Source organism: Orycteropus afer, unplaced genomic scaffold (assembly GCF_000298275.1).
Source record: "Orycteropus afer afer isolate SDZICR_OR568_19922 unplaced genomic scaffold, OryAfe1.0 scaffold00333, whole genome shotgun sequence".
In the NCBI taxonomy this organism is placed as follows: domain Eukaryota; kingdom Metazoa; phylum Chordata; class Mammalia; order Tubulidentata; family Orycteropodidae; genus Orycteropus; species Orycteropus afer.
In genome coordinates this window covers 2,101,569-2,116,689 of record NW_006921920.1, presented here as the reverse complement: position 1 = coordinate 2,116,689, position 15,121 = coordinate 2,101,569, and the positions used below count along the sequence as shown (strand labels likewise).

The following is a 15,121-nucleotide window of genomic DNA, read 5'->3' as shown; positions in this document are numbered from 1 at the left end:
AATTTGTAAAACAGGTTTGTTTCACTCTCAACAGTTCATGCACTTTGGTTTCACAACACCAATTACAAACCCCAACAACAAAAAGCTCTCCTCCTATCTCTTACTTGTTACTACCCTTTCCCTGTGTCCTTCATATTTATCCATGCATTCATGTTTGTCCAGCTTTCCCTCTATGCAAATACCACCCTTCTGCTATCTCAAGGCTAATTGATCTAAGTGGTAAACTCCTATTGGGTTTTCTTGACCATAACTTTTGTGGAGACAGATCACCAACTGTTGTTTTACCAGAGTCACCAGAGTAGATTCAAACCTCCATCTTTTAGGTTAGTAGCTACTTGTATCATCCAAGGTCTTCAAAACCATGCTTATAATTATGCAGGCTTTCACTCATCTGCAAAGTTCTATTTAATATCTTACTTCAGCTTACTGGTAATTCTTATATATAAAACCAAAACCAAACTCACAGCTGTGGAGTTGGTTCCAACTCATAGCAACACCTCCTTGGGTTTCCAAGGTGGGATCTCTACAGAAGTAGATTGCCCAGTCTTCTTTCTGAAGAATGGCAGGTGGGTTTAAATGTCAGGCTTCTGGTTATCAGTGAAATGCCTTAGGCACTATACCACCAGAGCTCCTTATGTTTAGGAATCATATTTTTCCATGAGGACAAAAACGTTTGTATATGTTTTGTCTTTATAAGTGCTCTTGGTTGCACTATAATTGGAAGTATCATGGAAACTATCTAACATTACATGATAGAAATGGCAAGATATCATTACAAGAAGAGAAGAATGCAACGTCAGCTCTTCTCCCAAAATGGTTACCTAGGTAATCAAGCATCTCAATTTCCCCATAAAAATGTGAGGAGGAAAGAAAGAAAAAAGGAAAGAAGGAACATAACAGAAAGTTTGTGGAAAAACAAATGAACTCAAGACTGTAACAACCATTCAAATAAATAGAAAGACTGACTGAAGGAAGAAAGAGGCATTTACAAGGTAGGACAATTTTTATTTTTTGGATTATGAGAGTTCTTCTTGCTCTGCCCCATCTAAGCCTGGAGCCTCAAGCACAGTGGACTGAACTTTGCTGAGAAACACAGGTAGTGAACTGGTTCCTACAGTCTAGGGAGAATTTAATTTTTCAGATGACACAATACATCAATGTCTTAATATCTTAATGGGAGCACCCAGGAAAATAGATCAACAGGATGAAAAAAGTTCCATCCAAAATTTTAAAAGTCAGGAAAATCTTTCTCCAGGGCTAACAGAGTCCCTCCTGCTTTGTTCTTATCTAAGCCTAGGAGACACAAACACAGTGAGAAGTGGGCAGAAGAACTTAGAGAAACACAACTAGGGGAATGGCTAAAGATAAGAAAACAGTGAAGAAACTTAAATTTAACTGACTCAAAGACCAAATATCTCTCTAAGATCAGGTAGAAGTAAATGATCTACAAGAAGAAGTTACTACCCCAAAATATTACAAGACAGGAAAAATATTTATTTTCAGTGTCTTAGGGAACATTTTCTGCCATGCTCCAATTTAAATTGTGAACCACAAACTAAATGAAATGCAAGTGGAGGCAAGCTATGGAATTCAAACAGAAAGCTGACTCCTTTGGAAAAGGAGAACAATTAAAGAGTTAAAATTTAACTAACAGTACAACACTTTGAGTTCCAAATATCTTTCTGAAGTTAAACAAGACAAGTGAACCTTAGGGAGAAAATAGTCCCCTCAACCTCCCCTGCCACATCTTACAAGGCAGGAAGATATTCCTGTTCACAGCTTAAGAGGGTTCCTTCCTTTTCCTTCTCAATCCAAGTAGGAAGCCTCAAGCACAGGCCATTAAATATAATCAAATTCTCTGAACCTTGCCACAGAAGAGGGGTTGTTGTTATGTGACAGAAGAGGGGAGAAAAACACAAATCCCTAGAAAATTTAAGTCAGACTTGGAAAACTTTTGGGGAAGTGTACCCTCCAATGGATTTTTGGGAAACAGAGAAGAAATAAGGAGAAAGAAAATAGGAAAAAAAGATTGTGAGCTCCTGAGCAACCACAGTATAACACTCAAATGCCTCAGATTCAAGAAAATAGTTTTAAGGTATACAAGAAGCCAAGAAAAAATGGCCCAATTAAAAGAAAAACAGGAAGAAATGGAAACTATTCCTGTGGAGGACAGGCTAGGGGGGGAATAGAGGACTTCCTGACAAAAATATTAAAAAATACTCAAAAAAGCAAGGGACACACAGAAAACCAACTATTGAGAGCAAGAAATGAAATGAGAAATTCAAATAATGTTAGAAAATGTTAAAAATAACCAAATAGAAATACTAGAAGCAATAAATAAAATTATAGAGTTGTAAAATTAAAGAGAAGACTACAACAGTAGATTTGAGCCAACAAAAGACAGAATAAGCAAACTGGAAGACATGGTTATTTAATATATGTCTCAAGAGAAACAAGAGAAAACAAAAAGAAAGAAAAGTGAATAAAGCCAAATGGAATTGTGGTACACAACTAAAATATTTAATGTTAGGGTTATAGGAATTGCAGAAAATGAATTAAAGGGATGGAAAGAATTTTCCAAATTACAAGGACAATTTCCCAGACCTGAGTAAGATATCAAGCCTGTAAATCCTGGAATCTATGCCAACCCCATGTAGAAGGAATATAACATAATGGGATCTACACCAAGCATATTGAAATAAAATGCTTAAAAATTAAGACAGCAAGAGGAAAAAAAAAAAGCACAGTATAATATATAAGGGGTGCTTGATAAGAATTAATGACAATTTTTCATCAGAAACCCCAGAGGCCAGGAGGGAATGGGATGATATATATAAAGTATTGAAGGAAAAACAATTGTACCAAGAATTCTTTGTCCAACAATGTTGTCATTCAAAAATGAGGATGAAATAAAAACACTTTGAAATAAACAAAATCTATGGAAATTTACTAACATTAGACTTGCTTTGCAAGAATTACTTTAGGTAGTTTTTCACTAGACAGAAAAAGAGCACTAGACAGGTACTAGAATTTGCATGTGGAAAAAAAAGAGAGCAAGATCTCTAATAAAAGTAACATCATGGGCTTACAAAAGGACTAATTGTATGAAATTTTTAGGTGTTAAACTTAGTAGTTAAATTCTACAACAATATTATATGGAATGTGCGATAAATAAATACAAATTTAACCTAACACACATAAGATATATAATGATGTAATTGATGGTACAACAATAGGATTGGGGAGACAGGAGCAAACTAGAAATAGATATTTAATATGTTAGCATTATATGTTTCTTGTTCTTTGTATGTTAAATATTAGAATCAAGCTAAAATAAGTTGGTGCAATTTTATGCTGTTAAATGTGGTAACTGTGTTAAATACTAAGAAAATATTTAGAATATATACACAGACTGAAGAAGGAATAAATCAAAACACATAAACAAACAAACAAAAAAAAAACTAATCATAGACAAAAAATGTGAGAGAAGTGTGAGACAAAACATACCAAAAAGATAATTAGCAAAATAAATGAAGTATGTTCTTCATTTTCAGTAATTACCTTAATTGCAAATGGTTCAAACTCCCCATTAAGGCAGAGAATTGTAGAATGGATTTATTTATTTATTTAAAGATACATTCTTATGCTATATGTAAGATATATATGTTAATCCCAAGGACCCAAACAGACTAAAAACAAAAGAATGAAAATGAATATTCCATGCATATCCAAAGAGTTCAGGGAAGAGCAAACTGATATCTGCCAAAATAGATTTTGAAAAAAAAATGTGTTATAAAAGATGAACAAGAAAATTAAATAATTATAAAAAGGGTTAATCCACCAAGAAGACATAACAGTTATAAACATTTCCACACCTAACATCAGAGCCCCCAAATATGAAAAAGTACTGGAAAATCCAAAAGAAACAAAAGATAATTCCACAATAATAGTTGAGGACTTCAATACATCACATCAATATTGGCCAGGATATCTAAAAAGAAGGTAAGTAAGGACATATAGGATTAATATAATAGTATAAAAAATCAATTGGATCTAACAGCCATATATATAACACTAGGAAGGTTGGGCAATCCTACTTCCGTAGTTATACTGCCTTGGAAACCCAAGGAGGGGTCGCTATGAGTCGGGGCTGACTCAACGGCAAACAACAACAACAACAACATACCCATCATCAGAACAATAAACATTTCAATCCTCTTAACATACATCATTCTCTAGGCTAGATCATATGGTAAGCCAAAAAAAATTATCATTTTATTTAATTAAATAATGCAAGGTATATCTTCTCCATACACAAAAGAATAATATTAGAAATTGATAACAAAATGAAAGTTATAAACACTAATACATGGGAATTAAACAACAAACCACCAAATAGCCAATGGATCAATTAAAAAAAAAGAAAAAGAAAAACAAAAATCCCTTGAGTTAAGTGAAAATGAAAAACCAATACTGAAACTAATAGACATGCTGAAAGCAGCCTTCAGCAGACAATTTACAACAATAAACACTTAAAAAAGAAGATCTGGAATAACCTGACAAATTAAGGAACAAGAGAAAGAAGAGGAAACTAAGCCTAAAGCTACTAGATGAAAGGTATTAATAAAGATTGTTGTTGTTATTTGCCGTTGCATCAGACCTGACTCATAGAGACCTCTCCTTAGGTTTTGAGGCAGTATCATTATGGAAGTAGATTGCCCAAGCTTCCTTTTGAGGAGTGGCTGGTCAGTTTGGACCTTCTGGTTAGCAGTCAAGTGCCTAAGAAAGATTAGAGCAAAAAAATGAAATTGAAAACAGAAACAAATAGAGGAAATCAACAAAACCCAAAGCTGGTTCTTTAAAAGAATCAATAATGTTGAAAAACTTTAAGCTAGACTGAGAAAGAGAAAATATGCAAATAATCAAAATAAGAAGTGAAAGTGGAGACATTACAACTGAGGTAATAGAAATTAAAATAATTATGACAGCATTCAAGTATCAACAAATTAAATAACCTATGTGAAATGGAAAATTCTTAGAAGCACACAACCTTCTTAAACACACCCAAGATTGAAGAGATTGGATCAGTAAACAAAAACTTCCCAACAACACAAAAGTCCAGGACAAATAACTTCACTGGGGAATTCTATCAAACATTTAGAAAATAATTGACACCAGTCTTGTTTAACTTTTCCAAAAGTTAGAGAAAAAAGAATAATTTTTAAATCATTCAATGAAGCCAACATCACCTTGATAACAAAAACAAACAAAGACATCACAAGAAAACTACAGATTAATATCCCATATGAACATAGTTGCAAATTCCTCAAGAAAATACTAGAAAATAGAATCAACAATATATTAAAGAATTATAAGTCATGATCTAGTGGGATTTATTCCAGGAATGCAAAGATGGTTCAACATTTAAAATCAATAAATGTAATATACCATATTAATTGAACAAAGGGAAAGAACCACATGTTCAAGTCCATTCATTCAGAATTGGTGTTTTATAATATCCAACACCCTTTCTTGATAAATATCCTTCAAAAAATGGTAATAGAAAGGAAGTTCTTCAATATGGTTAAGGGCATTTATGGAAAACCAACTATTTTTATTGTATTTAAATGGAAACATTGAGAGTTTTCATCTTGAAGTTAGGAACAAAATAAGACTGCCTACTCTAACCCCTCCTATTCAATATTGTACATGAAGTTCTAGCCAGTGCAATGAGACTAGAAAGAGATATAAAATTATCCAAATTTTAAAAAGTGAAATTTTTCTACTTATGAATGACATGATCACACATACAGAAAACCCCAACAAATCCACAAGAAGCTTTTAGAAGTGTTTAGCAAAGGAATAGAGGAATTTAGCAAAGTAGCAGGGTACAGATATAATCAAAAAGAAATAAGAATTCTATACATCAGTAATGAGAAAATTAGGAAAATATTTTAATTTACAATAGTATCTGTGAGAATAAAATACCTAGGAATAAATAACCAGGGATGTGAAGATTTATTCAATGAAAATTATAAAACAAGGCTGAAAAAGATTAACAACCTAAAAAAATGGAAATACATTCCATATTCATTTGAAGACTTAGTATTGTTAAAATGTCAATACTAACCTAATTGATCTATGTATTTAATGCTATCCAAGCAATCCCTTCAGTGTATTTTTTATCTTTTTTTTTTTTTCAGTTTTCTTTCACAAGTTGAAAAGACTTATTCTCAAGTTTATATGAAACAGCAAGAGGCCCTGGATAGCTAAAGCAATTTTGAAGGAGAAGATAAGTGGGACAACTCAATCTTCCTGATCTAAAAAGATATTATATAGTTACAGTGATCAAAACAGCCTGGTACTGATATAATATAGACACAACTAAGGGAATAACATATTCAGAATTAATCCCACATATCGTTGTGCAAATGATTTTTTTACAAGGTGCTAAATCCATTCCATGGGAAAGAAGACTTTCTTCAGTAAAAGAAGGTGGGGAGATTGGTTATCTACATGCAGAAATAGGAGCTCTGGTAACTTAGTGCCTAAGGCACTTGGCTGCTAACCAGAAGGCTGGAGGTTCAAACCCATCAGCCACTCCTCAGAAGGAAGGGTGGGCAATCTACTTCCATAGTGATACCGCCTCGGAAACCCAAGGAGGGTTCCCATTGAGTCAGGTCCACCAAATGGCACATAACAACAACAACAACAACATGCAGAAAAAAGAAACAGGATCAATGACTCATACCATACAAGAAAAACAATTCAAAATGGATTAATAACATAATAAATTTCTTAGAAGAAAACACAGGGGCAAGGTTGTTGGCCTAGCTTTTAACATTGGACTATCAGATATGATAACACAATACAAAAGCAAAAGACAAAAGACAGAAGGAAGGAAAGAAGGAAGCAAGAAAAAAAGGAAGGAAGGAAGGAAGGAAGGAAGGAAAGAAGGAAGGAAGGAAGCAAGGAAGGAAGGAAGGAAGGGAAAGACAGAAAGAAAGAGGAGCTCATAAATATTAACTACTTTTAATCAAAAGACTTTCCAACAAAAGTGAAAAGACAAGTTACAAATTGGACGAATATTTTCAGAAACCATATATCTGATAACCAGAAACCAAACCCACTACTATTGAGTTAATTCTGACTCATAGTGACCCCCATTAAGTTTCCAAGGCTGTAAATCTTTAAATGGTTTGCTTATCTTCTTCCCACAGAGCAGCTCGTGACCTTGAACTGCTGACCTTGGGGTTAGCAGCCGAATGTCTTACCCACTACATCACCAGACCTCCATATACCCAAAAAGAATCTAGTAATATACATTCTACCTCTGTTTGTTTTGTAGTGTTTAAGGTCTTTAAATTTTGCAAAGTTGTAATCAGCCATCCAAAATATAAATATTTTTCTCTATTCAATTGGACTAACAGAGGAAAAAGAAAAATCAGCTAAACAAACAAAAGACAGATCAAGTACTGGACAGAGGCCTGAATAGACATTTAAATGACCATCACACAAATGAAAATATGATCAAATTTTTTAGCCATCAGAGAGATGCAAATCAAAACCACAATGAAATCTAATTTCACTCCAAGTAGGATGATTACAATTTAAAAATAAAATAGAAATTTCCAAATGATGGTGAATATGTGGAGATATTGCAACATTTACCCATTGGTGGTGAGAATGCAAAATGGTACAGTTGTGAAAAACAATGTGACAGTTCCTCAAAAAACTAAAAAATGCAACAATGATATGGCCCAGCAATTTTATATTTAGGAATATAACCAAGGAACTTGGAAGCAGACACGCAAACACCAATGTTCATTGCAACACTATTCACTATAGCCAAAGGATAGAAAAACCCTTAATACCCATCAGTGGTTGAATGGAAAAATAAAATGTGGTACATGCATGCAATGAAATACTGTTTAGCCAGAAAGAGAAATGATGTGTGGATATATGCTATAACATGGATGGAGAAAGAGGACATTGTGCTATATGACTAAGTCAATCAAAAAAGGTGAATAGTATATGAACTCATTTACATAAAATGACAAGAAAAGGGAAATGTATAGAGATAAGTTTATTTTAACAGGAGTGGAAAGGAGGGGAACAGAAGAGTTATTGTTTAGGGAGCACTGAGTTTCTGTTCATGGTGATGGAAAAATTGCATTGATTGAAAGTAGTGGATGTACAACAACTGATTGGTGTAATTGTTATCAAATTATACAGCTGTAAAAAGTTGAATTGGCAAATGTACTGGTTATCTATCATCTATCTATTCATAGATAGACAGATAGATAGATAGACAGACAGACATAAATAGACAGCAATAACAAAAAGAGTAGCTCCTGGGGCTATATTTGTATGAGAGAACACCTCATACGACTTTGTTCATTGTTTTGCAAGTGTAAGATCAGGGTCTCATGGAGCATTCCAGTTAATTTGCTTAACATCATTTTCAATGCTTCTGTTCTACCTCTTTTTGTTTTGTAGTGTTTGTGGTCTTTAAAGCTTGCAAAGTTGTATTCAGCCATCCAAAATATATAAATTTTTCTCTATTCAATTGGACTAACAGAGAAAGAAGAAAAGTCAGGCATAGGAGGAGGAAACGGAATTTGTGGTTGACTGCCTCCGTGAATAACTGCCTTCTTTGCCCTGAAACTAGAAGAAATAGATGGTGTCTGGCTCCTGATACTGAACATTTTGAGCAAAAATACTAAAGAAGAATTTGCATAAAAAGGGGAAAACTATAAAACAAAATTTCAATAGTCATGAAATCCATATTTTCTAAAGTCACTGAAGCTAGATAAATCTCCAAAAGGACTGTTCTGAGGTGATATTTAACTGTAAAACCATAAACCAAAAATATCACCTGAGGGCTCCTTTATACCAAACTACAGTCTAGTTTAAGTCATATTACAACAAATGAATAAGTAGTAAAGAACATCCTGTATGAGCATCATGCTCTTTCAAGAATTTACTGTATGGTATCTAACTGATAACAGCACCAAAAAGTCACACAGGAACTTTAGGAGGAGGTGAGTTTATTTCAATGGGGGTTGGGGGGATCAAATAAGAATAGAAGGCTATGAATGGTTATATCATTTAAAGAATATAATCAATGTCTCTATATTGTACATGTAGAAACTCTTGAATTGGTATATGTTTTGATATGTATATTTTCAACAACAATAAAAATGAAATGTATAGATGAATGTCTTTTGTAAACTCAGAGAAAAAATTGTCTAGCATTTTACACTAAAACTTTGAAAGCCAGAACCTGTGTAAGGCAGAAACTTGCCAGACAAGGAAAACTCAAATCCTTTCCAGTAAGGCAAGCAATAACTCATTCCCTGCCAGCGAGTTGAATCCTACTCATAGAGACCTCTCCTTGGGTTTCTGAGGCCATATCTCTGTGAAAGTAGATTGGTCAGTCTTTCTTCAAAGGAGTGGCTGGTGAGTTTGAAGCACCAGCCTTCTGGTTAGCAGTCACATACATTAAGCAGTATGCCACCAGAACTCCCAGACAAGCAATAGAATAGTAGTAAGACTACATTTTATCAAAGGCAGAAAATTTACAAGACTGGAGAAGCAAGTCTTGCCTGTCTAGTTTTGGCTCTCACAGGTTTTACTGTAACAGCAAATGGAAAAAAAAAAAAAAAGACTGGAATAGCTGGATGTACATCAATATGTTCATCCGTCTATCTTGATTCTGTAATATACACACAGAGACACACATATACAATTAATATTAGGTAGAATTAATCATAAATGACAAAGCTATAAAGTTTCCAGAAGAAACGAGGGATAACTTTGTGATCTTGAGGGTCAAATAATTCTTAGAAAACAAAAAACCACACATAACAATAATACCCATAACAAATAACAAATTGGCTTTTATTGAGATTGAAAATTCCTGCTCATAAATAGTCCCTCTTAGTTTTTTTTTTTTTTTAAAGAAAATAACTACTCACATGTTGAGAGAAAATATGTGCAATACATATATCTAACGATATTTTTATATTTTATATTTATATATATATGTTTAAATTTGTGCAATTTAAAAATGAATAATGTCAACCAATGAAAACACAATCAAAATATTGAGCAGACATGTAAGATAAACAAATGGTTAATAAGCAAATGAAAAAGAGCTTATAAGCATTATTCATCAAGGAAACAAAATTAACATAACATTCAATAGATTTACTTAAAATAAATAGTTGACCATTAAATATTAGAATTAATATGGAACAGCCAGATTCTCACTCATCGCTTGCTTTGGCAGCAGATAAACTAAAAAAAAAAAAAAAAAAATGAAAATGTGGAATGATACAGATTTTCACACATTGCTGGACTACATAGCAAGAGATGATTTAAAATGTGGCCACTTTGGAAATGTGTTTGATAATTTGTTAGCAAGTTAATTGTCTATCTTTACTGTTACACAGAAATTCTGCTTTTAGGTACTTATAGTAGTGACATAAAAGTATAAGAGTACAAAAATTATTTTATTCAAATGGTCATAATACCTTTATTTATAATAGTAAAAAAATAGAAACAGTCATGATGTATAACAAGAGGTGAATGGGTTTACAAGCTTTATTAACACAATTAAATACTACACAATATAAATGAACATAGATTCATAGGTAAATCTAAAAGATATTGTATAGAATGAAGTAAGTCAGGCATCAAAAAAGTAAATACAATAAGATTAAATTATATGAAGTCCTACAAGAGTCAAAATCAACCTATGATTAATGAAATTAAATCAATGATTGTTTCTGAGATGTGAGTTAATGGCAAGAGGCATGGAGGATCTATTTTATGATCTACAGGAGCTATAGTTAAGCATGTGAATGCATTTGTCAAAATTGATATAACAGTACATATAAAATCTTTGCATTTCATAGCACATAAATTATGCATTTTTAAAAAGATACATTAATTATTTTTTCAAAGTTATTGACTAGATTGAGCTACATTTAATTAGCTTGTATTTAATTTCAGAAAAAGAGCAATGAAACAAAACTACACTGAAAATTTAACTATTACTTAAATTGTTACAAATCCACATATATAAATTTTTTAATATTCCTTCTCCCTATTCTTTCTTTTTTTTAATTGTGATTTGTGTGAAAATTTACAGAGCAAATTCACTTTCCATACAGCAGTTCATATACATTTTGTCTCATGACATTGACCACAGTTTTCCACAATGCAGCAGCCTCCCTCCCACTACCTCTGGACAGTCATCTCTTCCCTGTGTCCATCCCTCCCTGCTACCCTGTCCCAAGAGCTGTCTCCCTGTGCATAAACAGCCATTCTTTCTCCCATGATTGTTCTCTCCAAGGAATGTATCTACCTCAGGTAAATGTTCAACTCATATGGCTGTCTTTTGTTTGGCTGGAAGCCACAGGTGTGAGTTCAATTCCAGACCTGAATGGCAGCTAGGGACCACAGTCTCAGTGGTTACACCAGGCGCTATCAGAGCAACAAACCTGGTCCTCCTTTTTTTTCCCCCCCAAATTATTTTGAGATTTGTTCCACATTATTCTCCCTCTCTATCCAGGATTTCCTACATAGATCTCCCTCTGAGTGGTTGACAGTGCTAGTCAGGTACCATCTAGTATTTCTGGTCTCATAATTGTATAGGCTGTGGATCGCATGGTGTGCCAGTCACTGGGACTAATTCTTCCCATGAATCCTTGGTTTTCTTCATTCTTCTTTGCTCTAGATGAGGAGAGACCCATCATTGCATCTAAATGGCTGCTTGAAAGCTTTTAAGATGCCGGTCACTACTTGCCAAATTAGGAGCTGGAGCATGTTTTGTGTAGCACATTATACCAATTGAGCTTGATATCCTCTGTGATTATGGTCCCGAGCCCATAGATTCAACTACTTGGTCCCTCTGGGTAGCTGATTGTAACCAGGAAGTGACTACAACCTTGTCCCTTGTCAGCTCTACTATACATCTGGGAATTCAGATCATAAATAAACTTATAGAACCATTATCTGTCAACCCTATACATCGTTTTGGGTACACTCCCCATTTCATAGACATACCTAATATTTCAGCCTCTCCACCTATCTATCCAACCGTATATCCATGTTTGCCTTCACTGACAACACAGTACTGTATGTGCAAAAGTGTTCATCCTTCTTGTCTCTACCTCCCATGTACTTCTCTATGTCTTCCTCTTCCTCAATCCCACAATGTTGATCACTCACTTCTCTTCACTCAAATCAATACTCATGTCTACCTATCTGTCAGTGTTCCCTACCTTCCCACCCCCACCCCAGGTAACCAAGGAAGAAAATTTCCTTCCATAGATAAACCTTTCCTTGACTTTTACAATAATGGACTAATACAATATTTGTCTTCCTGTGATTGACTTATTTCACACAGCATAATGCCCTCCAAGTTCATCCATGTTATGCGGTGTTTGGCAGATTCAACACTGTTCTTTAGGGTTGCATAGTATTCCACTGTGTGTATGTACCAAAGTTTGGTTATCCATTTCTCAGTTGATGAACACTTAGGTTGTTTCCATCTTTGGGCTATTGTAAATAGTGCTGCAATAAACATGGGTGTGCATAAGTCTGTTCTTATCATGGCTCTTACTTCTTTAGGATACATACGTAGTAATGGAATGGCTGGGTCAAATGTTACTTCTAATTCCAACTTTTTAAGGAATTGCCATACTGCTTTCCACAGTGGTTGTACCAATTTACAGTTCCATAAGAGGTATATGAAAGTGCCAATCTCTCCACATCCTGGCCAGCCATTTGTTATTTTCTGTCTTGTTGAACTTTGCTACTAGTGCTAGAGCAAAATGGTATCACATTATTGTTTTGAGCATTTCTTCATATGTTTGTTGGCTGCCGGAATATCCTCCTTGGTGAAGTGTCCCTTCATGTCTTCTGCCCATTTTTTAATTGGATTATTTGTCTTTTTGTTATTGAGGTGTTGGAGTTTTCTATAAATTCTAGAGTTAAGTCCCTTGTCAGATATGTCATTGCCAAATATTTTCCCCAAATCTGTAGGTTCTATTTTGACTCTTTTGGAGAAGTCTTTGGAAGCACATAAAAATTTAATTTTTAGAAGTTTTAGAAGTTTCTCTTCTGCTGTTTGTGCATTTTGAGTTATGCTTGATAGTCTATTTATGCCATATATTATGGCCCTGATATTTGCCCTTAGTTTTTCCCTGAGGAACTCTATAATTTTAGGTTTCACATTTAAGTCTTTGATCCATCTGGAGTTAGTTTGTATGTATGGTGTGAAGTATATATCATGTTTCATTTTTTCTGCAAATAGATACCCAGTTTTGCCAGCACCATTTATTAAACAAACATTCTCTTCCCCATTTAATGGATTTTGGACCTTTGTCAAAGATCAGCTGACCTTTGGTTAATGGATCTATTTCTGGGTTCTCAATTCTATTCCATTGGTCTATGTGCCTGCCATTATACCAATACCAGGTAGTTTTGACTACTGTAGCTGTATAATAGGTTTTGAGATCTGGCAGCGTGAGACCTCCTACTTTGTTCTTTTTCGTCATAGTGCCTTGCTTATCTGAAGTCTCTTTCCTTTCCAAATAAAGTTAGTGATTGTTTTTTCCATATCCTTAAAGAATGTTAATGGGAGTGAATCGGGATTGCATTGAATGTATAGATTGCTTTGGGTAAAATTGACATTTTCACAATGTTCAATCTTCCTATCCATGAAGATTGAATGTTCTCCCATTTATGTAAATATCTTATGGTTTCTTGAAGTAGTTTTTTATAGTTTTTCCATTTATGTGAATCTCTTCAATTTATGTATGTTCTTCCATTTATGTTCTTCCATTTATGTAAATCTCTTATGTTCTTCCATTTATGTAAATCTCTTATGGTTTCTTGAAGTAGATTTTATACTTTTCTTCCTATAGGTTTTTGTTTCCCTTGTAAGATTTATTCCCAAGTATTTTATTTTTTTTTGGTAGCTATTGTAAATGGTATTGATTCCCTTATTTCTTTTTCAGCAATCTCTGTGCTGGTGTAGAGGAATCCAAATGATTTTTGGATGTGCATCTTATATCCTGCGATGATGCTAAATCTCTTGATTAGTTCCAGTACATTTTTGACTGAGTCTCTTGGGTTTCCTAGTTATAGGATCATATCATCACCAAATAGGGATAGTTTGAGTTCTTCCTTACCATTATGGATGCCTTTGTTTTTTGTTTCTTGCCTATTGCCCCTGACTATGATTTCCAGTACAACGTGGAATAGAAATGGTGATAGAGGGAATCCTTTTCTGGTTCCTGTTTGCAAGAGGAATGTTTTCAGTCTCTCTCCATTGAGAATAATGTTGCCTCTTAGTTTTGCATAGATGCCCTTTATTATGTTGAGGAATGTTCCTTCTATTCTTATTTTCCTGAGAGTTTTGATGAGGAATGGGTGTTGGATTTTATCAAATTCCTTTTCTGCATCAATTAATATGATCATGTGGTTCTTCTCCTTTGTTTTATTTATGTGGTGGATGACGTTGATAGTTTTTCTAATGTTGAACAATCCCTGCATACCTGATATGAAACCCACTTGGTCATAATGTATTATTTTTTGGATATGTTTTGGGAGTCTATTGTTTAGGATTTTGTTGAAGATTTTTCCATCTATATTCATGAGGGATATTGGTCTGTAGTTTTCCTTTTGAATGATGTCTTTGCCTGGTTTTGGTACCAAGGTTATGCTTGCTTCATAAAACAAGTTAGGGAAGATTTCATCCTTCTCTATGTTTGGAATAGTTTGAGTAGGAATGAGGTCAGTTCTTCTCTGAATGTTTGGTAGAATTCTCCAGTGAAACCATTTAGGCCAGGACTTTATTTCATTGGTAATTTTTTGATGACCTGTTCAATTTCTTCTTTTGCTATGGATCTGTTCAATTTCTTCTTTTGTTGTGGATCTGTTCAGCTTGCACAACCATCTGTGTTAGTTTAGGTAAGTGGTGTGTTTCTAAGAAATCTGTCCATTTCTTCCAGATTTTCAAACTTTTTAAAGTTCTTCTTACTATACTGATATTATCCTTTTTCTTTCAGTTGGTTCTGTTGTGGTATCACCCATTTTTTTTTTT

At 34.0% G+C, this 15,121-nt stretch overlaps 1 protein-coding gene across 1 annotated transcript in view; it reads right to left on the bottom strand.

Annotated features, from left to right (window-relative positions):
• The window catches only part of SNTG1 (syntrophin gamma 1), a 747,297-nt gene that overhangs the window by 565,241 nt on the left and 166,935 nt on the right, over positions 1 to 15,121 (bottom strand). The window lies entirely within an intron of this gene.